The 26,518-nt window shown below is 36.0% G+C and overlaps 1 protein-coding gene across 3 annotated transcripts in view; it reads left to right on the forward strand.

Moving 5' to 3' along the window:
- The first annotated feature begins 353 nt into the window (after positions 1-353).
- Akap6 (A-kinase anchoring protein 6) overlaps positions 354-26,518 on the forward strand; it is a 578,346-nt gene continuing 552,181 nt past the window's right edge. For all 3 annotated transcript variants that reach the window (XR_011706597.1, XM_027929539.2, XM_071607828.1), the window contains exon 1: positions 354-527. The gene's annotated coding sequence lies outside the window, so the exon portion shown is untranslated. The remainder of the gene's footprint in view (positions 528-26,518) is intronic.

Here is a 26,518-nt window from a genome sequence, read left to right on the forward strand (position 1 = left end):
ACAGAAGCAAAAAATCTTTTTAGTAATTGTTAAAAAGGTATCATAATGCTACTATTCAGAGAGGAAAAATTATCTTGTAATTTTTTGATCAAATTTTCTTATAGAGAATCATTATACATTTGAATTTTTATTTGCTGTGTACTAAATCTGTATTCCTCTCTCATCTTTTTTCTAAATGTATAACAACAAAGGGGAGGTAATTTTAATTTTTTCCAAAGTGATTTTAGGGAAATCCCTATTAAACTTATGAATTTTAGTCCAATGAGGAATCCTCTTCCTTTGGTCTAAATTTTGCATATTGTCTGTTTCTTACAGGGCTTCCGTATTGTCTGAGGCTCCACTGGAAATGCAGCAAGGATTCCTAGCACATCCCAGTTGCCATAGCAACAGCAGTCTTTCCCATAATGAGCTGCATCATCTGAACTGATGTCACAGCATCATGCAGCAGGTCAAACAAGGCATCTCCTAGTATTGCATCCTACAGATGTGCCATAAACATCAAAAGAAGACGGTGGGAGCAGGAGATGGTGAGTGTTAAATGTCTGGACCTTAATTGCATGGCTGTTTTGTTGGCTAGTCGGTGTCTGCTAAGGCAGAGATTGGGGGATGTTTTCTGCTTAAAATGGACTGGGGAAAGAAGGGTTGTTTTGCCTAAATCTGTTTTTCAGGCTGCCGGGTTAAGACAAAGGCCTGTAAGAGTCATACAGGTATCAAAATATAAAGAATTATTCTTGCTCTATCTCTGTATGTTATTTTTAGTGTTCTTATAGAATTTTTTTATAAACATGATGATTTTCTATTGAAAAGCCATGGGTAAGCTCTAAAATGAGTAGTTTACAGTATTTAAACATTGTAAGGATATATATTTCTTTTTTTATGGTGCAGAGCTAATTGGTCCCCTGTTTGTTCTTGTGATTAATGAAATAGTTATTGATTTTTAGTATGGAATTCAGTATTTACCTCGGTTGGGTTTCAGTTTCTTCATGGTAAGGAACGAATGCTGAATAAGCATTTGATACCCTGATGTGAAAGAGAATTTCTTGCATATTCTGGAAAGAATTTATTAAAAGCATAAAGACTTAAACAAAATGGAATTAGTTAAGCCTTTTGATTTATGTGGTGGTCCTTCAATTCACGACCTCCATAGTTAGTTGAAAGACTGCCACAATATTTTTCTGTCTCTAGCTAGTCTCTAAAATAGCTGGAGTTCTTTTCAGGCTGACTTGTAACTGAGAAAGGAACAAGTCTTTTCTCTGCGGCAGTTGCAGTCAAGGGTAACCCTGAGGAGAGCCTCTGGAAGTGACAGTGGTGTTGCTATCTTTTGCTTAACTTTAACCAAAATCTGGTATGATGAATAAATATTAGAATCCTCAGTGATTGCAGGGTGTTTAGATCCTTGGACTCAGTCATAATCCTGACTCAATTCTGAAACTCTAGATAAATATGTTATGTATCTTTTTCATCTCAACTCTTAGCTCAGTCTTTAGGTATCTTCATCATCATCATCATATTTGCATCATTTTTTTCCCCTAAAAAATAGAGCCTAACACTGTCAGTAAGGAGTAATGTGTTGCCTTTTGTTTTGGGAAATGAAATGGATTTCCCTAGTGCAACTGATTGCTACTGGGGAGAGAAAGGAGGAGGCACATGTCAGTTCAATTGATCAATATGTCCACTTAGAATCAGGGAGTGGTCTTGTGATTCTGTGCTGCCGAGTTGACAGTATTTATTTGAAAAGTCTCACAGGAAAGAATGGCAACCCTTGAGTTTCTTTACTTTTAGCCTATTTATTGAGCCTAAAACAAATATATCACAGGAAACAGGAAAAGCAATACCTCTAGCCAGCTTGGAGGTTGTTTTTTTTTTTTTTTCTCAGAGTTGAGCATATTGGTCCCATTAGGCACTAGCCTGAGTGAAAGAGCTCAGATTTTAATTAGTTTGTTTATACCACATCACACACATGCTACTCTGTTTTTTAAGCTTATATGGCTGACATGCAGCTATGTGAGATAGGAGAGGTCAGCTCAGCCTGGCTTTATCGCAAGCACTTAGGAGTATGAATTGATCATTGCTTGCCGTTTTATGTCGCATAATGTGAACAGAAAGCTCTGTCAGGACTGCTGGGTGTGAACACAGCTAAGTCGGCAGCTCTAAGGTGACAGGGAGGAGTGTTAGATGGTGATGGGGGAAGGGAAAGTATGTCTAGTGACTGGATTACAAGTCTGGAGAAAAATCACTCCTTGCCCATTAGAATTCTTCTAAAGTATTACTTCCAATGAAAAGCAATGAAGAAAGACTTGTTTGGTAACATGAATTGCTAGGAGTAAAAAATAACCAAAGGCAGAATTTTAATGAGTTTTCTATTTGTTTAATTCTTGTCTCTTTTGTCTAACAGTGCTCTCAGTTGCTTCATCATCCGTGATTTATACAATTACTGGAAGTCGCAGAGGCCAGATTTCTTTAGGGCAGTGTTAGAAAAAGTGAAGTCATGCTTTGAGGGTGGGTGTGGGCTGACGCAGTTATCTAGTGGAATATCCTCCCAGTTCAGACAAGCCCGTGATTCTCCTAACCCCAACAAGTATTCAAAATGCAGTTAATAGTTCTTCAACTTTATGCTTATGTGTTCTTTTGCTCTAGGAGAACAAAGCCCTGGTAATGAGAGCTGTCATCCAGGTCTTCTGTTTCTTCTTACAGCCTGTGCTGTTCTCTGATTAGCTGTGTGTCTTAATTACTGGCTAAGTCTATTTCAGTTGCTGTAGTTTTAATATATCCCCAAGGGGTAGATGCTGTATGTGTGTGTGTACACGTGTGCACCCATTTGAGTAAGGGGAGAGATTTCTCTGGTTGCCTTTATTGGTGTCTCACTGAAATTTTCTAGAATTTAGAGAATTTTGTTTCATAGTAAAAACTGAAAAATCAAGACTGTATTTATTGTATAGATCATGTAAACCTTACAAGAAGCTAATTTTACACCATACTTACAGCTATGGTTTTCATACTGAATTACAAAGTTTCAAAGAAGTTAATTTTCAAAGAAGTTAATTCTTTGCTGATAGCTAGGCCATGGTAGAAATGATAAAATTAATAATCATATTAACCAACCACAGCTATCGTTTATTCAGTTATGATTATGTATCGGTTATGGGACTAAGCTTTGTATGTATCTTTTTTTAATATTTATTTTTTAGTTGTAGTTGGACACAATACCTTTATTTATTTATTTATTTTTATGTGGTGCTGTGGCTTGAACCCAGGGCTTCGCACATGCTAGGCAAGTGCTTTACCGCTGAGCCACAACCCCAGCCCTGTATGTATCTTATTTAGTCCTTATAATGACATTATGAGGTACAGAGTAATAATCTTACTTTATAGGATTAGGTTCTATTATTTACATTTTGCAGAAACCGATTCTTAGGTTATGAACTTGGCTAAAGTCACATAGTTAATAAGTGATTGGGTCAGGATTCCAAACCAGTGTAATCTGGCTATGCATCCCACATGCTTACTCACAGTCATCCCAGTTTTATGACATCTTAACTGTACATACCATACAGATCAGTCATCAACACTGTATTATATATACCCCACCCTTCCTCATTCTAATTGGAAAATCAGATTTCACATGTAGAACAAAATCTCATTTACTACATGAAGATCTATTTTACTGTAAGGATGAGTGTGAATCTTGGTCAAATCTGAATATTTACTCTTATCCTAGAGATTTAAGTCATGCAGAATCAATGCACAGACCTTTTGCCACGACTCTTTCTTGACATATCTTTTTAGCAGGACCTGTATATGGAAAAAGCTACATAAATGAGTGTGGACGTGATGGAGTGTCACTAAAAAGCATGTCTTAGACCTGAGTCATTAATGATTCAAATTTGTTGTTCCTGTTCTATCAGCTACGTATGTAGTGGCTCTGCTAACTTTAAGACATGTGCATTCTCTGGCAATACCAGGCAAGGAAGAGAAACAAACTTCTCTCACAGCATGGAAGATGTGAAGGTGTGATCTGAATCTATCTCTTAAGTAAAAAACATAAAAAGAGACTTCCTTTTTTTCTGAACGTGTTAGTGGCTGAAACCAAAAGCTGTCTTCTGACCAAGTACAAGAATGACGGTCTTGTGCAACATCCTGGAAGTCTTGTGTTTGAGGATAGATGATACAGTCATCTCTGCATCATCTTGCCCATCCCCAGCTATCCACGCCCAGTGTCATTACTGGGCTCTAAGGGCCATTCTTTGTTTGAGTGTGGGGTTAATGCACATATTGACAGCACATTGATATTGATTCCAGAATGGTGAATACTTAGAAATATTCCACAGGGCTTATTAGCCTCTTGTAGGTTCTGGGAAGAAGTTAACCTCTATCCTAGCCTGTTCCAAGGAGGCTAAAGCTCATGCCTGCATGAGGTACAAGAATGAGAGACTGACAGAAAGCAAGAGAGCTTCCAGGCACAGTGACTATAGGAATTAGGTACCAATTAGGGAATAAAATAGTGGAATTTAGGGAAGTTGGTGATCCTGCTGCATATCTCTGAAGCCCTTCTATTTCCAATCCTAGAATCAGTGGAAGGCATTTTTTAAATTCTATGATTCAATTCAACAAATATGGAGTATTCTATGTCCAGGCATTGTTAAGGAACACAGCAATACATATGACATATACAAATCCTTTCCCCAACTACATTCTGGAGGAATGACAAAAATAAACAAATAAATTTGTATTAGAATATTTTCCTGTGTGATTCTGCAATGTATTTCTATTCACTTCTATTCCATGTGCTAGTAGATAAATCCATTATCTCCACAAATATGTAGAGGTGCATATACATATATGGTTCTATATGGTTTTTGCTGTGTTGAATAATAAATTTTATTCCTGCTTGAGTTGGATTAGAAGCTTACTAGGTGTAGATATGGCCAATATGGCAATTAGTGATTTTTTTTTGGTTTAAGCTATTTTGAGAAATATAATTGCAATCATTCAAAAAGTGTATGTCTGTCTCATTTGACAAAACTGACATGTAGTAAGATGAAATGCATGTTACAGACAATTAAGGAGAAATTTAGAAAATTTTAATGAAAGCCATTTCTCACCTTTAAAAGCTACTTTTCTAGAGAGCCCTCTAAATCAAGCATTCTAGCTAACATGCTAGTAAAAGTGTGTACCACACAAGGTCCATCTAACCTGTGCATTTATCCTAGCATACCTTATAAACATCACTTCAAATGGGAACCACTCTTTAAATAATCATTCTAACTAATGTACTATGATGTATTTGCATGACTTTTTAAAGTACATATTCATGCAGATAGAGTATGTTCAACTTGGTATGCCCATGTAGGGAAAAAAAATCACTTGCAGATTGATTATTCCTCCTTCTTTGATGGCAATTGCAAATACCCAGCTCTGTAGACAGCTTGTGAGTGAGAAGGCTTTTCAAAGAAACATCACATTTTTATAGGACTTTGTCCATACTAACAGACTTTCAGGTATTTTGAATTAATAAGGCAGAAGATTTTTTCCTCTGTTAGTACATACCTGTTACTATCAGAATCCTTGAGTTGGTTTTAATACTTGGTGATGATAAAGGAGAGACTTGTTTCCCTTGTAAGCCACCAGCTATGTTTTTCTTTGCTCTTCAGCCATAAGGCATTTTCTAGACTCCTTCAGCCATCTTGCTATGTGCTTGTGCCACAAAGGGGACAAGGTAAAGTTTCTTGACTCTTCCAGCCCTCTTGCTATGTACTATGTACTTGAGCCATAAAGGAAACAAGGGAGAGAGTATGGAACTTTAGAACATGATCTCAAACTGGCTAATGCATGAACTGAACCAGACCTAGAGCTTGTTTTGTATGGGTCTAGGGCAGGCAGACTTCATGCATGTGCTACCTGTGCAGTTGCATAGGGCCCTACACCTACAAGCATTTATATGTGGTTTAATGCTTTGCTGTTACCATCTTTAAATTCTTAATAATTTTTGAATAAGAGGCTCTGCATTTTCATTTTACACAGGACTCTGTAAATTATGTGGCTTGTTCTATATGGTCCTTTTGCATCCCCTATTGCCTGAGTCCTGTATGTATTTTGAGTTTGAGGCTCCCTCAACTCCCAGATATGAAAATATTCAAACAGAAATTGTGGAGCTTAAAATATAAGGGACCATCATTGTTAAAACAACCCAGAGTAAAATACCACCTGCCTCCTTGCCCCTTGGTAATTCAGCAGTGTGCACAGTGATCCAATGACATTTCTTTTATAGCCAGAGGGGGGCATATTACGTTATACCTGAAGATATTTGGTTGATCAGGCTTATTTGTCACCACTATTGCTTTCAGGGGAGAAATCAAATCTTCTTTGCCAAGCAAGCTAATTAACCATGCATTGGTTCAATGTTTATATTAATTTTCTTGCCCTTTGTTTACTATTTGATTACTTTTATCATCACCTTCTTTGTTTAACTCTCATTTAAATTACACAGCATATTTATTCTGGGCATGTTTTTTTAGCACTGTCCTTCCCTCAACCCAATTCTCTCTCTCCAGGAGGCTGGGGACCCACAATTTGAGCTTATATTACTACAGAAGAGTTTGCTTTTTTTTTTTAAAATTAAGAAGGGAATCATTTTCAATATTTATAATGAATCTTTCTCCAGCAAGGCAGTTTCAGTTATGCTAATGTTCTAAATTCCAGATCCACCATTTATAATTATGAGATGCCAATGACTGGCTCCTGGGCCCTGTGGTAAGTGAAGCATTCTTACCCATCATATCACAGTGAGAAGTGGCTGCCTTACTCTATTAGTCTAGAGATTTGCAGAGAGTTGTTAGAGAATTAATATGAAGGATGGTTTTTGTTGTACAGGAAAGGGGTAAAAGGTAACCTTTTCTTCTTCTTTTGACTATGTCAATAAGCAGGAATCTGACAAATCCATAAGGGGTACTTGTCACTGCTTGGAGGCCTAAGTCTGGAGTTTTTTGCAGGGAATAAGCCCCAAGAACACTTACTCTTTGTCCCTTAACAATTCTGATGCTCACCACATTCGCCATTGTACCATAAAACCAGCTATTTCAGATAATTTCACCAGTAGTTAACAATCAACAAAAGCATCAAATCTCTACCCTGTGCAAGATCATATGCTAAGGAGAAAAACAAAACACTTTATAAATAAGGACGACCCTAGGGACACACTTGTACATTACTTGGAGAGCTTGTCACAGATTTAACACTATGTTATCTGTGTTCTGCTTGTTAATGATCCTGATTAATTCTTCTATGGTTCTGGATATACCCTGAGATGGAGCTTAAGGCATATCTGTGGTTGCCTATAACTTTCTGTTCTCTTCAACTTTTTTATTTCAATGTGTTTCTAATAACTCATTATCTTTGCTGGCCCACTCTCAGCTTTCCCAATCCTTTGTGCTTGTAGTTTGTTTCTACTCTATATTGTCACTGTCACCTTTTGGAACAGTTCTGATCCCACCATAGTTCTTCCTGCAAGAATCACACCTCCTAAGGCTCTCCTCTCTGTGCTACTCTTAATTCCCATTACATTACCATAAAAATAGCCAATCTAAAGCCTAATGACATTGCATCTCCTCTGATATGCTCCGTGTGAAGTAATTCACTTGCATTTAGTTTTTGATGGTTAATTCAAATGTTGCCCTGTATTCAATCTGGTTTTCACGTTTGTGTGAATTAAAGGGGAATGACCCTTTAAAACTCACATTAGTTAGCCTTGTAGGTAGTCTATATGGGTAGCAACTGGAAATGACTGAAGTAGCAGGGCCACATGTGGTAGAAAATGTGATCCAAAATTGAAAACAGGTGTGCAAGTGTAGTTTAAGAAAAAAATCTCTTGGTGCTATCGTTAAATTTCACTTTTAATTAAAAATAAGTAAAAATAAGGGGGGCGGTGATGGAGAAGGTAAGCAGCACAGCAAGAAGCCAGAGCAAAGCACATTTCTTCAGCATTGGCAGGGAGTGACATGCAGCTTCTTGAATACTATAGGGAAACACATGCCTCAGAGTGGCAGCTGATTGAATAAAGAGACAAATCTAAAAACAGAGGTAAAAATAAAAATGATCACAAAAACAGATGTCATTGCTCTGAGGATTAATAAAGAATCAGATTGGTGAATTAAGACACTAATTTAAAAATAAATAATTAACAATAAGATTTTTAAACATTTGAAGTTTGACTAGTTAAACTGAAAAGGAATAGATTGAGAGGCAGAGGACCAAGGAAAACATGATATAATCAGCTTATGAAGAATATCTCACCAGTTATTTTTTGCTTTGGGAGTTTTCTCTTTTGTTCTTTGTTCTGGTTAATATTATTTGGTTTATTTGTCATGAAAGTGAATGAATCCATGTTTCATTTTACTTTTTGGAATTATTTTTTTAAAATATCATGGATATTTTAAAAAATATCATGGAAATTATGATCTCTGGCACAATGTTTTTCTCTGGTTCTTAGATCTTAATACCATCCTTGTCTAAATATTGTATATGCTAAAATACGCAAACAAGAAGTAAGTTGAGTGCTGTCAACAAACTTGATGAGAAAAAAAATGTGTTCCTTTTCAAAAATAAAAGAGAACCTCAACTGGAGATGAACATGCCACATTACCAAACCTAAAGTGATTTTTTTTTTTTCAATAGTTTGTACCGAATGAGTCTATTTTGAGTTTTGGAATACTAAAACCTAACAATTTACACATATGTATATAGACTGCTATTCTGTGGGCAGGAGATTTAGAGGTAGGGAAGGTAGGCAGGGAATGGGTAGTGCCTTGTAAGCAATAGTCATGTTTCCCTTCTTGAATATTTTTTATCTATAAGCTGGATGAAAACAGCCTAGTAGGATTTTGAAGCTAGGTGTATCTACCTCTGCTTCTTAGTTATTTAATTATTAAATCTGTGATCTTAAGTTCTTGGAGTCTTATTTTTCCCAAACATATAATAGGGAGAGTATCCATTTTATAGGATGAAATGAAGTTATTGGCTCAAAGAGGGCATTTGATGAATGAAAATTGTTATTATTTTACCTACTCACAAGTAGTGTGATAAAATTATTACTTCTCCAAGAAAAAATGCAATTTTCCAACCCAATCCTGAAAGCAAGCAAATAATTTTTAGAGCATTTGTTAGCAGAGAGAAAAGTGCTTTAGTATTTTAAATGTATAAAGTATAAATTTAATTGTATGAAGTATAAATTTAAAAGTATAAATGCTTATACTGTGCCAGCACATATATTATCTTATTTAATTTTCTTTCCCTGCTTAATGTTTCTCCATCATATTTATCACCATTTATTTATCACACATTTTACCTATTTATTATTTGTTTTCTTCATCCTAGTATAATTAATGTAAGTTGCACAAGGGCAGAATTTTTTGTATGTTTCATTCATTGATATTTTCTTAGCTCCTAGAATAGTGCCTTGCATATGATATGTTATGAGAATAAATGAATTCACTTAACCCTAGAAAGAAGTAATATGATTGTATTCAGTATATAGGAAATTAATTCTCTTTTGCAGTGGTCCTTTTCAAGGTGCTAAACACCCATGAGTGATTCTTGCTATTTCAGATAGTATGTCAAGAGGCCCTTGTGGCTGATGGTAAGGGCATTATGTTCCATCTGATTATTCTGAATTCTTCCACTGAGAGCAAGAATATTGTCTGGGTAGTACTGATGTTGTCTGCAGAGTTTCTGTGAGGGAGTTAGGTTTTTCAGGTCATTTGAAAGATATATTGATTCTTCTATTGGTGGTTGTCTGTTTCTCACATTAATGAATTTGAATCTCCTTTAGGAACAAAGTTATTTATTTTTTTAATCTTTAAATTCTTAGCCATAAGTCTTAGGTCAATAGATTGGTAGATTTTCAAAGAAACTTCATTTAAAGCACCCAATAGGGAGAAGTTATGGTAAACCATTGTAGTCAGCCCTTCCCTATTACTATTAAAAATGCTCTAATGAGAAATAAAGCAAATCAGAGGAACACAATGAAACAGTTGTTCAGCCAGAACATGAAGCCTCATATATGAAGGGAATAATTAATATAACTGATTTTTGCTATTTATTTTAAATTACCAGCAAACTCTTTTAGCAGTGGATATGTCTACAGCTGAATTTTGTACCAAAGGCATTCTAAAATGTCATGCTTGTGAACTGAGTATTTCTTTCTCAGGAAGAGGTGTGAGATTTTTTTTTCTTGAAATTCAAACCATTTTGACAACATGATATTTTTAAGTTGCCTTCCTTTTTAAGAAGACAAACAATATCCAAAATCAATTAGAAAAACATCCTAGGATAAGGCAGTATTTTGGTTATATTTTAGTAGACTGAATAAGAAAATATAATGCTATTAAATTGTAAAACACACTGTTATGATCTTAAAATGTGTTCAATACATTTACTTTTATCAACCTCATCATGCTACATGATAAAAATTAAGCCTCATGAGAATTTTCTTATATTTGCAGTACATGGCATGGCCAGTTGCAGGACACAAGGATATTTTATACCTCATTTACAAGGTTCTCCAAATCATTCACTTATTTGGCCTTGTGATTTTCAAAAAAGATTTTCCAAAGAATATTTTAAACCTGCTTAGTGCCTTCGTGTAGATGAAAACATTTTAATTTATTGTCCTGTTCTATTTAGGCCACTACAAAAACCACTAAAAATTGGGTAGTTTATAAACCACAGAAATTTACTTCTCAGTTTTGGAGGATAGAAAGTCCAAGATCAATGTGCTACAGATTTAGTGTCTGTTAAGTGTCTACATTTTGAATGACAGGTCAGACCTTTTAACTGTCTTTGCATGGTGGAAGGGATAGGGAGGGATCTCTCTTGGTCCTCCCTTATATGGGCACTTATTCCATTCATGAGGATTATGCCCCTATGTTCTGATAACCTCCCAAGGACCCCTCCTAGTACCATCATTGTAGAGATTAGGATTTCAACATGAATTTTGGGAACAAAAACTTAGAAAATAGGGTTTCTATACCATTTTTATTTTATACTTGTGTTTCATTAGCTTGAATTTCATAGAGTTCTTGGTGGTCAATCTAAAATCAACACATACTTAAACTTTCAAGTTACTGTCTTTCACAACACTTTTTTTTTCTAGTTTCCTTGTCTTGCAAATTCATGCATTTTTATTTTTTCTTCCTTTTTTTTTTTTTTTTAAGCTACAATATGTACTCTTCAGTTAGTGCACTGGGTGAAATATTTGAGTCTCTTCTGTTGGATGTGGAATCTCTTTAGAAATTCACTCCATTGCTCCAGACATCCACATAAAATATGGTTGAATGCACTTTAATTAGGTTGAACCTTATGGAATTTATATTTTTGTGGTCAAAGATAGTCAGATATCAGCAGTTTCATGTCACTTAATCAAATAATTTGTTTATTGTCATACCAGTGTTAGTCTTTACAATTTTTATAGCTCATTGATGAAAGTCCTTCTCTAAATAGCAAGTAAAGTACTGCAGAATATTCAAGGGCATTGGTTAAAAAAAAAAACAACAAACAAACAGATATAGGATTGAATTCTGCTTTGTTGCTACCAACATGTGACCCTGGGCAAGTTGTTTACTTTGCTGAGTTTAGCGTCCTCATTTGTAAAATGGATTTGATAATGCTTTCCTTGTAAGCTTACTGAGAATGGCCATGGCTCCCAGAATGGTGCCCAACATGTGCTTGGAACTCAATAAATAATCATGATGCTGTTACTAGCATAGTGCTCTTCAATCATCAATATTTAAATGTTTAGCTATTAAAACAAGTAATTGTACCTTTATAGATTAGAAGAAAATAGTTATGAGAACGGGCAGATTCCTGAGGTGTCCTTCCAGTAATGTGACTTGGGGTTATAGCTACTAGAGCTGATATGATTTCAACAAGGTTTCCAAAGGACAATTTTGGGGAGAATAAGAAGATTGTCTTTCATGTCATCCTCAAGTAACTATTTCTGGAACTATAATTCCCATAATTTTTCTGGCATCTGCAAATTTACTTCAATTCTTCCTCTTTTTATTTTTCATTTTTTTGAGAGAAACAATAACAAACATCTATTAAGAAAACCACAAACAGTTGAGTTTTTAATGTGATGATAACAAATAGACTTTACATTTTTTTTCTGTAAAATTCTTTGAACTAAAATTAATTTTTGAAGTTAAATGTTCACAAGTGTTCTATATGTTTAATGCTGACCACTAATCAAATTTAGTGTTTTATTTAGTCTAAAATTACTTTCATGGGATTATCAGTCTAGTCCCAGATAGGAAGAGACAAATCTTTTACTTTCTTCCTTTTCTCTAGCTGCTCTATATTTTTTGATGGCTATCCCTATAGAGAAGAAAAGTGTTGATAACTTTTAAATTTGGATTTCTAGGTTCCGATTATTTTTCCTGAGATTCAAACTTACATGCTTCTGCTTTCTTATGTTTCCTCCTGAATCTTCCAGACACCTTACTCTGCACAACTCAAATAATATCATCCTCTTCTCCATTCTAAACCTGTTCCTTTCTGAACTCCCTATCTGGAATGAAGCATTGTCTTCAATCCTATCCTTCAAGGTAGAGACAGGAAGTCATCTTCAGCCCTCTCAAGATATGTTGAATTGCCAAGTTTTGTCTTGTTTCTAAGTCTTTGGGATTTGGTGAAAATGAATTTAGGATCAGTCCATATAATTTTTTATTGTGTGACAGGTTAGGTCATGTTCCTCCACCTCCTGACTTCCCTTTTTCTAAACCATAGACCTGATATGAGTAGACAGTTCTCTCATGGAAATCCCCAGTATCTTTTTAGCTGATCTCTAAACCTTTTCCACCTTAAAGTCTGTGTCCAGGACAACCTCAGCAGCCAGTGTGGCTGGTGCACTGTGGTGAAGAAGGGGAGAAAATACAAAGTTAGTGTACTGAATGGGGACTCTACTAAATAAGACCTGTTGTTCAACACAGAAAGTTTGTTATTATTTAAATTTTTAATTAAAAGCTAATCTGATCAGAGAGTTCCCAACACTGATATGTTAAGTTACTACATCCTGACTTGGGGGATTACTTACTCTTGACTTTAGCACCATAATGTGTTTCTTTTTTATGGGCATGATTATCATTTGTCTTCTGAATTAATTCTGTAGACAAGAGCCATTTTTAACTCTGAAGCTCACAATGCTGGCATTACTATTCGCAACAATGTTTAAACAGCAACATTTTTTTCCCTCAGAGATTCAGAGGACTGATTCTCACAGGAAGCCAGGTGGGATATTGGTGAGCTTAGGCTTGTAGTTAGTTAGATCTTATGAGTTCAAACCTTAGTCCCGTCACCTACTAGTTCTGTATGTAGGAAATATTGCCTAACCTTTCTGGGCCCTGCTTATCTTTATAGTACCTACCTTGTCAACTATTGTGAGGCTTAGAAATAATGTGTGTGAAGCACTTAGTACAATTCCTGGGATACAGGAAATGCTCAGGTGTGGTCAGTGGAAACTGGGTTACTTATGGTAGTGGTCTATCTCTTTACCTGGCTCTCATTTTAGGAGAATTTTTATTCTACTTTCAGACCTTTGGTATATAAGTGGTCAAATAAATCTTGTGCTAGCATCTAGTCCAGTTCTCCTGCTTTTCCCTAAATTGTACAGGAACAATCATATCACATATGTTTCCTGGCTACCATGAGCTGAATAACTTTCCCCCCACCACACCCTTTCAACATGATGTTTCTACTTTGGAGCCTGCTAGCCATGAACGGAATCCTCTGAAACGATGAGCCAAAATCTTTCTTCCTCTAAGTTATTCTTGCCAGGTATTTTGGTCACAGCAATGAAAAGTTGACTAATATCCATAACAGCAATGATGTCTTTTTCCTTTTATTGAGTGCTCCTGTGTCTTAGGCTCTATGTTGAGAGTGCTTCATACATGCTAACTCAAATCGACAACAAACTTATTAAAAGGTAGTTGAAGGAACAGACTAGCCAGAACTTGGTTTTTGCATGCCATTCTTCAATAAAAGAATCAAGGCTTTGAGTGCAAAGTGGTTTATTCTAGGGTCAGGGCAGGGAGAAGTTCAAGGCAAGCAAGAGCATCATACAATTTGAGAAAGTAAGGGAGTGTTTAAAAATAAAAAGAATAGGCACTTCAGTGGGGGACAAGAGCAAAGCTGAAAAAGTTTCAACCGCCCAAATCTAATAAATAATGTAGCATTGAGTTATAACTTAAAGTATAAAATAAATAGTGCATGAGTACATACTATTAAAAATAAGTGATTGAATAAATAAATAAATAGGGTAGAAGAGACAAATCTTGGTGCATTTTTTTTTTTTTAACCAGGGATTGAACCCAAAGGTGCTTAACCAATGAACCACATCCCACCCTTTTTTATATTTTATTTAGAAACAGGGTCTCTCTGAGTTGCTTAGGGTCTTGCTAAGTTGCTGAGGCTGGCTTTGAACTCTGGATCCTCCTGCCTTAGTTTCTTGAACTGCTGGGATTACATAGGTGTGCACCACTGCACCGGCTGAGACAAATCTTTACCAAAGAATTCCAAATTATGTACGTAAATACTCCCATCTTTAGGAGGAAAAGCTTACCTCCCCCTGAGGGTAGACTAGACTTAATGACTTGCTTTCAAAGAACAGAGTATGGAAAGGAATAAATAATAACTTCACAATGGAGAAGCATGGCAAACATGACCTTAAGCAAGTGGTGAAGATTAATATCACCAATGATGGTAGTAAATATCCTATACCCCTTATATAATGTGATGAGATAGGTGCTTCATACTGATGATATTCTTCCTCCAAATCTATAACCACATTCTAATTATGAGAAAAATAGCAGGCAAATTCAGCTGAAGGATGTTCTTCTACCTGATACCTAGCTTATATTCCTCAAATCTTCATGGTCATGAAAAATAAGAAAAGCCTAAGAAGCTATTGTTGAGGAGACTAAGGAGAGAGTTAAACTAAATCCATTTTAAAATGTTTTACTATATATTTTCATGGGGTCCTCCCATGATAATGTTGGGTCTTGGGACAGAAAGAAAGCATTAATGGAAAAACTGGTAATTCAAATAAAGTGTGGATTAAGTTAATGTAATGTGCCAAGATCAGTTTTATGGTTTTTACACACATACTTTGGTAACATGATGTTTTACCAATAGATGAAACATAGTGAAGAGTATTATGGAAATTTTCTGCACTATTTCTGCAACTTTTTTGGAAATTTAAAATTATTCCAAAACAAAAAGTTTATTAAATGAATGAATGAACACAAGTACATACAGACACACACATTAGTAGTTTTAAGTTTAAAAAGCAATATAAGCTTATATTAAAAAAGCAGAATACCATAGAAAATTTAAAATTCCCTTCTTCCCTGAGTGGGAACTCCCAAGTCCACACCATTCCAATCTCACAGGTAAATAGTTCAATAATTTGGCATGAATCTTCCCAGATAACTTCTATGTTCTATAGGTACATGCTTTAAAAGTATATAATCTTTCTTTTTATTCCGTTCTGTGACTTATATTTTTGTCAACTGAGCACTAAATCATAAACTTGGTTTTGAGATAGATTGTAGTGATTTTCCAGGCAATTATTATTTTTTTTTCAGTGCTGGGAACTGAACCCCGGGCCTCATGCATACTAGGCAAGCACTGTATCACTGAGCCACATCCTCAGTTCTCCAGGTGATTTTCAAAAAATATTTGTGAGAGAGTATTACTTCCCCAAAGGTATTAAACAAGTCTATACTTTAAGCCTTTTGACTGTACTCTTTATAGATATTAAACATTTTTTCCTTTCTTTCTTCTTCTAGTCTAAAAAAATCTTCTAGGCATTTCTGAATTTTTGTTACATTATGAAAACGTGATCTAAAAATATTACATGGTAATTATGGATTTTAAAAAATGAAGACTAAAACTTATTTTTCATTTAGAAAAATATAAGTAGGAAAGAAGTCAATTGTTGACCATATTTAAACTTTGTAGATGGATGCTAGCTGAAGTTGTTGGTGACAGAAATTGAATATATGTATGGATGTACACACCCATTGCAAACACACAATTTTTTAAAGGCATTACTTTACTGCTGGCTCAGTAATGATGAGAACTGGAAACTCTGATTATCTGAACTCAGAGCCAAAGAAATAACTAATTTGAATAATTATATGTTTAAAAAAATTCACCTTTCTTCACAACACTGAGAGAGCTGGAATTTGAGTGTAGGTCTACCCACCCTGAGTGGGTAGCCTTGCTGTAGAAGCTATAAAGTTACACAGCTGTGAACATTGGATACTGTGTAATCTTGAAAGACTGTATGTGTTTGTGCGTCTCTGTGTGTGGAGAGGGATGTCAGCATGCTCCTCAGACCTTTTTTCCTATCATAGCCAGTTCTCTCCCATTCTCTGCCTGGATTGTAATAATTTTTCATCGGTCAGCCTTGCTGTGTCATTTCCAGCTTTCTGTTTTTCAACCAATGGCTGGCAATTCCTTGTGGAGAAAAGTGAAGCTAAGTGACAAAAATCCTTTCTATATCCTACCTCCCTGGTACAAATTGACAAACTGGGGATCTCTCTTAGACTCCTTTTTCTGGATTTTATGGAAAGAGGCTGATTTGGAGTTAGAAAGAAATGTGCCTGGTCCCTGCTTTGCCCTATGGCTATGTGACCTTGGGCAATTTACTTTAAACTTGCTATTTTTAATTCCTTACTCTGTGAAATGGAGGATGATTATAATTAGATACTTTTTAGTATTAAAAGATAATGCAGGTGAAGTCTGTGTAGCATGGTTTCTGGCCTAATAAATACCTGATGTAGGAAGTGGCAATAGTAACTTCTCTCTGCTCAAAGCCAATGCATCTTCCAGGGTTTATCTAGATCTTAAACTTTTCTTATTACTTTGGCTCCTTTCTCTATCTATTACTATACTCAAATATCTTCTAGGTTAGAAACAATAGAACCAAAACCTCTCCCTTGATTCTGCCTTTCTTCCTTATTGTTACTCCATGCATCTTTTCTTGTAGCCAACTTCTTTTTGGCAGAGTGGGATATTCTGCATCACTCTGGGCAGCCCCTTGACAAAAACAACCTGGAATCCAGGCTTGGCTCACAACTGTAATCCCAGTGATACAGGAGGCTGAGGGAGGAGGATCCAATTTGATGACAGCCTCAGTAACTTAGCAAGAGCCCTGTCTCAACAACAAAACCCCTAGATTCTGTGCTGTCACCAAACTTGCCAGTAAGATACCCCTGAAGTGGACATGTGCTTTAATTACCTAGCATCCTTACCCTCCTAGTGACAGAGTACCATCTCAGTGAGCTGCCATTCTCCATGAATCTTGATGTAACTTCAGTTCAGGAGCCCAGCTTTCTCCCAGCCCAGAAGTAGACACAAGACCCCAAGTCAGGTCAAGCCAGCATACTGCGGAAATGACAAATGGTGAGTTTTTCCTTCTTGCTACTCAAATCTCCCTGAACAGTCTCTGCTTTCCTGTCTTTTTCATAGACTAATTCTTCAGTTTTTCCCCTTGGAATCTGTGATCTACCTCATATTCCTTCAAAACATTTCTTTTTGCTTACGTCACAGAGTTGGCTCTATGGCTTACAGTAAAAGAACTCTGATACAAGTCTTTAATTGATAAATTTAAAAAAATATTTATTTTTTAGTTGTAGTTGGTTGGACACAATACCTTTATTTATTTTTATGTGGTGCTGAGGATCGAACCCAGGGCCTTGTATGTGCTAGGCGAGTGCTCTCGCTGAGCCACAACCCCAGCCTTTTAATTGGTAAATTAAAGGGAAATATTTTAGTCCTTTTATGTTTCCTAACACTTCTGATCACTTGTCCTTGCAACTTTCTGTTCTTATAAATCCTGCAGTGATGCACTGTCCTGGTTCTTCTATTACATTTCTACCTGATAATTCTTAGTCCCACCCTGCCCCAAAACCCACTCCTTTAAAATGTTTCCCAGGCTTCCTCCCTTGGTTTTGTTCTTATACTAACCCAGGGGTTCTTAAATGTGCCACAGACCCTTTGGCATGAGAGGGAGACCCATTGATTACTTCTCTGGATAATATTTCGAATGCATTGAATAAAATGCACAGAAATGTAAAGGAAAGTAATTATATTAAAATGCAATTGTCAAGGGCTGGGGCTGTAGCTCAGTGGCGGAGCATTTGCCTAGCATATCTGAGGCACTGGGTTCGATCCTAAGCACCACATGGAAATAAGCAAATAAAATACAGGCCTGCTGTCCATATACAACTACAAAAAAAATTAAAAAATGCAATTGTCAAAATATCTCTAAATATTATGATACAGTAATATGAGGGTTTTTAAATTAGCCCACGAAATAATAATATCTAATGGTGGGTCTAATCACCACCATAATTTTGAAGCAGTAATTTCAAGATATCTTTAATAACTGAAGCGGATTTAAAAATGTCTGAGGTTTCTATTGGTGATTATAGGTATTGTGATTTAATCACAGATACTGTTAATACTTCTGGTACTTATTGCCTTTATTTATAATTGAAGGTAATTGAGGGAAATTTCACTTAGTGAAAACAAGTTGTAATTTTCTTTTATTTAAGTTCTCATACTCTCTGAATTCTATCTGCAGAACTCTTAGAAGTCCAAGGACTCAGTTGAAGAATCCCTGATTCTCATCTATGCCTATGCTTACTGTTACTATCCAAATCCTGAAGACTCAAGATTTATTTTCAGCAAGGATTTCTATGTTCAGAGATCTTCTGCTGTATGACTATTGGCAGCTCCTCATCAACATGTCTATACCTGAATTTACTTTTACACCTTTCCTTCTTCCCAAGGGTTTCTCATCTCTCTCCTGTTCTGTGATTAAGCTCCAGTATTGTTTTCTTTCATTCATCCTCCACACTGCTGCCAGAAGGATCATCTAAAAAGCTGCCATGTTCCAAATTTGAGCATATAATTTCCTTAGATAAGATCTTTCAATGACTCCTCCTTGCCAACAGGTTGAAATTGAAAGTTCTTTTCAAGTTATCAAAAGCCCTCCATAGGAGATGCCATGACTTCTATCTCTTACCATATTCCTCTCTCCATCCTCTGTTCTGTCTCTGTCTTTTGCTGGCACAACTTGCTTTAACCTTATACACATATTTGGAACTTCCTGAATGTCCCTTGATTTTTTTATGCCCAGAAACTCTTTACACAGTCTGTTGTATGCCTAACCTTGCCCACCTGCCAATTCTTACTCATCTATCAAGACTAGGCCCACGTGCCTTATCCTAGGAAAGCGTCTATGATAACTCACATGTGTCTCACATACAGTTGATAACTCCTCCCTTCTTTTTATGCTTGAACCTAACATATGCCTCTAGTGAAGTTCATATTACACTGAATTACCACTATGTATTTATATATTTCTCTTTTCTACTAAGGTATAATTCTCTTGATGAAAAGGACTCTATTTTATTCTCAAAATATATTTCTAGCTCCTAGCAGAATAGAGGTTCTTGCCATATAGCCCTTGTTCCCAAGAAATATTTGTTGACATATTTATTGTTTCTTAAGAAATAACTATTATGTGACTCACACAGAGAGCAAATTTATTTGAGAGGATGAGAGCAAATTAATGAATATCTTCCATTATAAATTTAGGACAAAATCTTAGTCTCACTGTGTAACATAATTGGACTTCTCTGGAGAAACTGGGTCAAGTAACTGTTGTAGTGCAGAAAAGATGAAATCGTAGATTTTTTTTGAAATTTAAAACTGTTAAGTTTCTGTATGTAAAATCCCAGCGAACCATATCTGTTTTAAGATATTGTTTTAGCTAGATGTATTATTATTATGTGTGTTATTGTTCTTTTCTCACATATCTATAAATGTTTATCTGAGTTGAGGTTAGATTTACTGTAAGTGGAAACTCTTAGAGAAAAACCCCAAAACTCAGAAATATTTGTGGATCTTTACTGCGGACTGATGTTTAAGAATTTAGAGGTAGAATTACTGCATGGGAAACTGTCTTATAACATCCAATTAAATTATGACTGCTACTAGCCCATATAACACTTTTATGGGAAATAGAAAAAGACATCCCTTACTCAAAACACTTTACTTCATCTGTAGGAAATTGTCATAACAGAATAGTTTTATTAGAATAGGGTGCCTTCCTGTCATTGTTTGAAAAACCACACTAATAAATATGAAGATATATGGTATCTTTGATGTAAAGGACACCTCCTTTGAAGTAATGACTTTGTATAATGCATAGCCTGCATTGTGGCATATATGGCAGCCTTAGCCATGGAATTCTATTTAGTATTCTCTCCTTGTGTGTGGTTTTGCTCCCAGTTACTTATTATTCAAATGATGGTGAAGATGAAAAACAAAAAAATATTGCACTTTACTGATAGGGAGAAGAAGCTAACTCACAGCATATCCAAGTAACCCTGGAGCCACATCTAGACCATTGTCTCCTACAGAAATGAAGTGGCATCAAAGAGCACTATGTCTAGGCTTTTGCTTATCTGGTTTGAAAACTATAGCCTCAAGGAATCTGAAACACCAAGTGCATTAGTTATGGTACCACAAAAGGAACATCTTTAGCTCTCTGCTTCTTCTTCTAAATCTCTGGGACAGATTTCCAAGTACAAATTTTAGGACCACAGTAAAGCATCAAAAATTGTGGCCAAAATATGATCTTTGCTACTTTTTAAATTTTCTTGGTCCAGAAATTGAAATTCCTTTTCTTGTGCAAATCCTGGACTTGATGCTCAATATAGGATGCCAGAAAACTCTTTGTTCTCTGGTTAAAAATGAACCATTGCTTGTTTTCTCATAAACAACAAAATTTTTGACCTAAAAGAATTTGGATATTCTTTGTTTCCTTTTTTTCCTTCTGTGTTTAGTTTCTGAACTATGTGTTGAGGGGTTGGAGGGTGGTATGTATTGAGCCTGAGCAATTTATTCCAAGTATGTACTGGTTTTTAACCTCTCAAGAGGATTGTCATTACAGGAGATTCCAGTAAAATTGGGAGGTTGGATTGAACATTCTGAGTAGAGGTTCTGTTGGGGTTAGTGGAAAGAAAGGAAAACTATGAGATGTGAGATAGTTAAAAAGATGTGGGACAGCATGAGAAGTTCATTAAGGATCAATTATCACATAAGGCTATATTTTTTGCGGTGACCAGTGATAGTAAAGATTTGCATGAATCACCCTGGGACTGATTGGCCTTGAGCTCCGGTATTATATTATATTTTGAGGTCCCAGGTGCAGAAGTTTAGAGAAATAGCAGCTGGCAGGCTGAACCCAAAGCTAGGGTTGGCTCAGGAACTGGCCTTAGATGGATGCAGGCTTCCTTCCATAACAATAACTCAGCTGGCACTCATTGGATTCTAAGGCTTGGTTGGGAATTAAAGGATCCTTGCTTCTGTAGAGCGGCAACAAAACAAAACACATACCTAATATAAAATGAAGTAGGATAAACTGAGTGCTAAGGTGGAGTGTTGTCTGAACAGACAAAATCTTGAAGGAGTGCAGTATAAAAAGCAATTCGCCTCAGGGGCTGAGGTTGTGGCTCAGTGGTAGAGCAATTGCCTCACATGTGTGAGGCACTGGGTTTGGTCCTCAGCATTACATATACATAAATGAATAAAATAAAGATCCATCAACATCTAAAAAATATTTAAAAAAAAAAGAGCAATTCGCCTCACTGAGAAGAGCCTCTTCCCAAGAAGTTAGTCTTTAGAAGGAACATTTTTCTGCTTTTCCCGATTTTGCAAGGAAACATCCTCATTTTAGAAAAAAAATAAAATAAAATATGCATAAGAAGCAGGAAAAAAAGGTATACTTTAAGATTTTTTTTATTTTGAAATAATTTTTGAATTTACAAAGGAGTTTCAAAGGTAAGAATTGTCCCATGTATATTTTCACCTGGCTTCCTTTAATGTTAAAATCTGACATAACAATGGTATATTTTTCAAAGCTAAGAAATTAACATTGGTACATTACTATTAACTAAACTATAGACCTTTTCAGATTTTCTAAGGTCCTCCATTAATGCCCCCTTTCTGTTCCAATATGCAATCTAGGATTCTACATTGCATTTAGTTGTCATATGCATTAGTCTCCTCCTGTTTATGACTATTTCTTTGTTATTCCTAGTGTTCTATGACCTTGATACTTTTGAAGTTTAGAAGTCAGATATTTTTCAAAATGTTTCTAAATTTGAGTCCACTGTTTCCTTCTCATAGTCTGAGGTTACAGAGTTTGGGGTGAATACCACAGCAGTGATGTGCCTTTCTTATCACATCATATCAGAAGGCTCAAAACATCCACACAAATAATTACTGGTTATTTTAACCTTAATCACATGCTCAAGTGGTGTTTGCTAATAAGGTTACTATTTTTACTATTTTTCCTCTTCCATGCTATATTCTTTAGAAACAAGTTCAGCCATACTTAATGGGAGAGAAATTGAGTACCATCTCTCAGAAGGAGGTCTGTCAGACTCTTTGGGCATATATTAAAAGTACCACAGTTATTGGTAAATCTGGAGGTGGGGGAAAATAAATAAATAAATAAATATTTAAATTTTATACCAGTAAATTTAATGATATAGATGAAATTTCCAGAAAGTTGCAAAGTACCAAAGTTTATTCAACATTAACTTGATAATAGAGTGTATCCCTATGCTATTTTAAGTGGGAGATATTTTGAGGCTATGCATATATCTTCTTTTTAAAAAAATGTATCCACTGATTACAGCATTAATCAGTAGATTTTGCCTATAGAAGTTACTACTGTGGTGTTATAATGATGATTTTTAATTTTCCTCATTCTTCTACATTTTTTAATTTGATTTTTTTTTCCCTGTAATGATTATCTGCTACTTTTCCTGCTTTATTTACTTATCCAATCATTTATTTATACAGTTTAGACTCACGGTTATTTTTTACTATCATTCAATACCATATTTATTTATTACATTGCTTAAATTGTTCCAGTTTTGACTATTGAATGTATATTTTTGAGAATCCGGGTAAAATCATAGTACACTGAGAACACAGTGTGAGCTATGATCTGACAGGGGAAGAGCCTAGCGGAGTCAAAGAATTGAGATCAAACTCTGTTATAAATGGTAGAGGATGAGGGCAGTGGGGCCAGGGGACTCATGACAAACATAGGCCAGGAGGTCAGTGAGGCCAGCACTGGAAAGGAGGCAGCAGCAAGCCAAGTTGGCATCTATTTCAAGGCACAGTAACAAATGAATCATTGGGTCATTATAGGAAGGCCACCTAGATTTTGTTTTGGATTCTGCTGAATAAAGTGTGATGTGAGAAACTAATCAGAATTTTCATCATTGCCTCTGAAATCTTTTTTCCTTCCTTCGGGGTTATTTCCCCACCTAATATTTGTGATAAGGATCAGATTCTTATGGGCTTTTGTTAAATTTACCTTATAGTTATAAGGCTTAATTTCAACAGGGAACAGAGTTCACTTAGGCTACAGGGAAAAACCACTTGATTTCTATACATTCATTTATTATCAATTGATTGCTCTTTCCCATTCACTGAGGGTCAGTAGAATGTTGCTATGCTTCAGTGCTTAAAAAAAGCTCCTTTCCTGTTGTGCAGGCTTGCTGTTGAATTGCTTGTCAGTAGGGAGCTTGCTGGCTCAGTGCTGAACTTGGGCAAGTCTTTTCTCTGAGCCTCCTTTCCTTCAGCACTGAAATGGAAATAATTTGACAACCTCACAGTGTTATTATGAGAAATGAATAAAATTTTTTTTTAAAAAAATTATGTAGCACATTGCTTGGTCTATTGTGGGTACTCAATAAAAGCTATGAGAATTTTGCTAGATCTGAGACAATCCTAGAGGGATTATCTAGTGTGTCCTTCTGCCTGTGGACCCGTAAGTGCCCCAGCATTCAGGTTAAATGTCTTTCTGTTTTTAATATTTCCGGCATGCATACTCTACAGTCATCTTCAACAGTGCTGAAAACTCTCAGTAAGAATCTCTTTTATGTCAGTACTACATGGCATACGTGAATTACAAAGATGAATAAGATACGTTGTGGGCACCAATGAGTTTTGTATTGTAAGGAAAAAAGCTATGTAGACATAATTTAAATTCAGTGCATTAAAACAAAGTAATATGGATAGAGTGTGAAAGAAAGAAATAAATTCTGCCCAACCCTGGAAAAACCTCAGAAGTTGAGTTAGGCTCCTATCCTACATAAGAATTTTTCAGGAGAAGGTATGTGTATGCATGCATGTGTGTGTGCGTGTGCGTGTGCATGTGTGTTTGGAGATGAGAGGACACACACTAATGGTATTGGTGTTTAAGATAGGGCAAATAGCATGTGCAAAAGCATTGAAGCATGAACAAATATGGCATATACCAGTTAATGTCAGATATAAAGTGAAGAGAGAACCTCCAGAATGGGAGAAAAATCTTTGCTAGCTACTAATCGTGGTTAATGGCTAGTGTCTCACTGGGAGGTTCTTCTTCCTGCCCAGGAGAATCTAAGCTACCCTAATACTTAAAATCTCAAATAATTAGTGAATGACAAAACACAAATATTCAGAAATATATTTACAAAAGGCAAAGCCCCTGATAGATCTAGTCCACATGGGTTCTGGAACAAAGAAAGGATGGCTCCTGTGGTCTCTTTAAGGGGGTACATTAAAGGCAGGAATAAGGTTTCAAGGGCAGAGTCTTGCTTCCTGATGTCTTGCAATCAGCAGGTTGATTGACATCTTGGCAGGTCACACCCATCTCAGGTGCTGTGTGGGCCACACTGCAGAGCAGGATAGAAATCTACATTTTTCCCTGGGCAATTGACTAGAGAAAATGTTCACTGGTCATTCCCAGACACCGGATGTCTATCCCCTTGGCTTCCATGTATGGTGACCCATGTGTAGCCCATGGATGACGGCTCCTGACAGCTACTCTTCTGTCAAAGGATTAATATCTAGAATATAAAGAACTCCAAAAAACTTAACACCCCAAAACCAAATAACTCAATTAAGAAAAGACAAATGAATTAAACAGATACTTCTCAAAAGAAGAAATACAAATGGCCCAAAAATCTATGAAAAAATGTTCAACATCATTAGCAGTTAGGGAAATGCAAATCAAAACTACATTGAGATTTCATCTCACACCATTCAGAATGGCAGTCATCAAGAATACAAACAATAATAAATGCTGGAGAGGATGGGGAGAAAAGGGCACATTTTAATACTTTTGGGGGATTATAAATTAGTATAACCACTATGGACATCAATATGGATATTCCTCAAAATACTAGGAAATGGAACCACCATATGCCCTAGCTGTACCACTCCCTGGTATTATCCTAAAGAACTAAAATCACCATACTACGGTGATACATGCATACCCATATTTATAGCAGTACAATTCACAATTGCTAAACTATTGAACCAGCATAGGTGTCCATTAATAAATGAGTAGATAAAAAACATGTTATATATACACAATAAAGTTTTATTGAGGTATAAAGAAAAAAGAAATTATGTAATTTGCAGGAAAATGAGGAACTTGAGGCCATTATGTTAAGCAAAATAAGCCAAACTCAGAAGGTTAAAGGTTATATGTTTCCTCTTATGGAAGTCAGAGAGGAAAATAAAAGTGGTGGTGGTGGTGGGGAATTTAATGAAAATCAAAGGGAAAGCAGTAGAGGAAATGGATAAGGGGATGGGAGCGGGGAAGTGTTGGGGTATAATAGTAGCCAAATTATATTGTTATATTGTGTGCACGTATGAATATGTAACAACACATTCCATCATTATATACAACTATAATGCACCTATAAAAAGGTGGAAAAAGATTATGCAATGCATGAAAAAATAAACAAAACCAACAACAATGTAAAATGCAAAATGGCTGGTGGGGGCAGGCAAGTTATAGAGGGAAAGTAGGACATGGGACTGGAGATGTAAATTGGAGCCACACTAAGTTAAGTTTTATCCTAATGAATATGAAAATTACACAATTAGAAGAACAGTTTTTAGAAAATCACTTTTCCAACAACTTGAAAAATCAGTCTGTGGTGAGAGGACTGAAAATGGTGAGCAGGTTATTGTTATAGACTGTTATGGTTTATATATGAGGTGTCCCCCAAAAGCTCATGTGTGAGAAAATACAAGAAAATTTAGAGGTAAAATGATTGGATTGTGAGAGATTTAACTGAATCAGTGCATTAGTCTCCTGATAGGGATTAACTGGGTGGTAACTAGGCAGGTAAGGTGTGGACAGAGGTCACTAGGGGCATGCCTTTGGGGTATATAATATTTATCCCTAGTGATGAATGAACGCTCTGCTTCCTGGTGCAATGTTCTGAGCTGCTTTCCTCTGCCAAGCCCTTCTGCCATGGTATTCTTCCTCACCTTGGACACAGAGGAAGAGTTGTCCATTGGTATTATTCAGGGTTTTCTAGAGGAATAGAACCAGCAGAATATGTGATCATACAAAGGGGATTTATTAGAT

Source organism: Marmota flaviventris, chromosome 2 (genome assembly GCF_047511675.1).
Source record: "Marmota flaviventris isolate mMarFla1 chromosome 2, mMarFla1.hap1, whole genome shotgun sequence".
In the NCBI taxonomy this organism is placed as follows: Eukaryota; Metazoa; Chordata; class Mammalia; order Rodentia; family Sciuridae; genus Marmota; species Marmota flaviventris.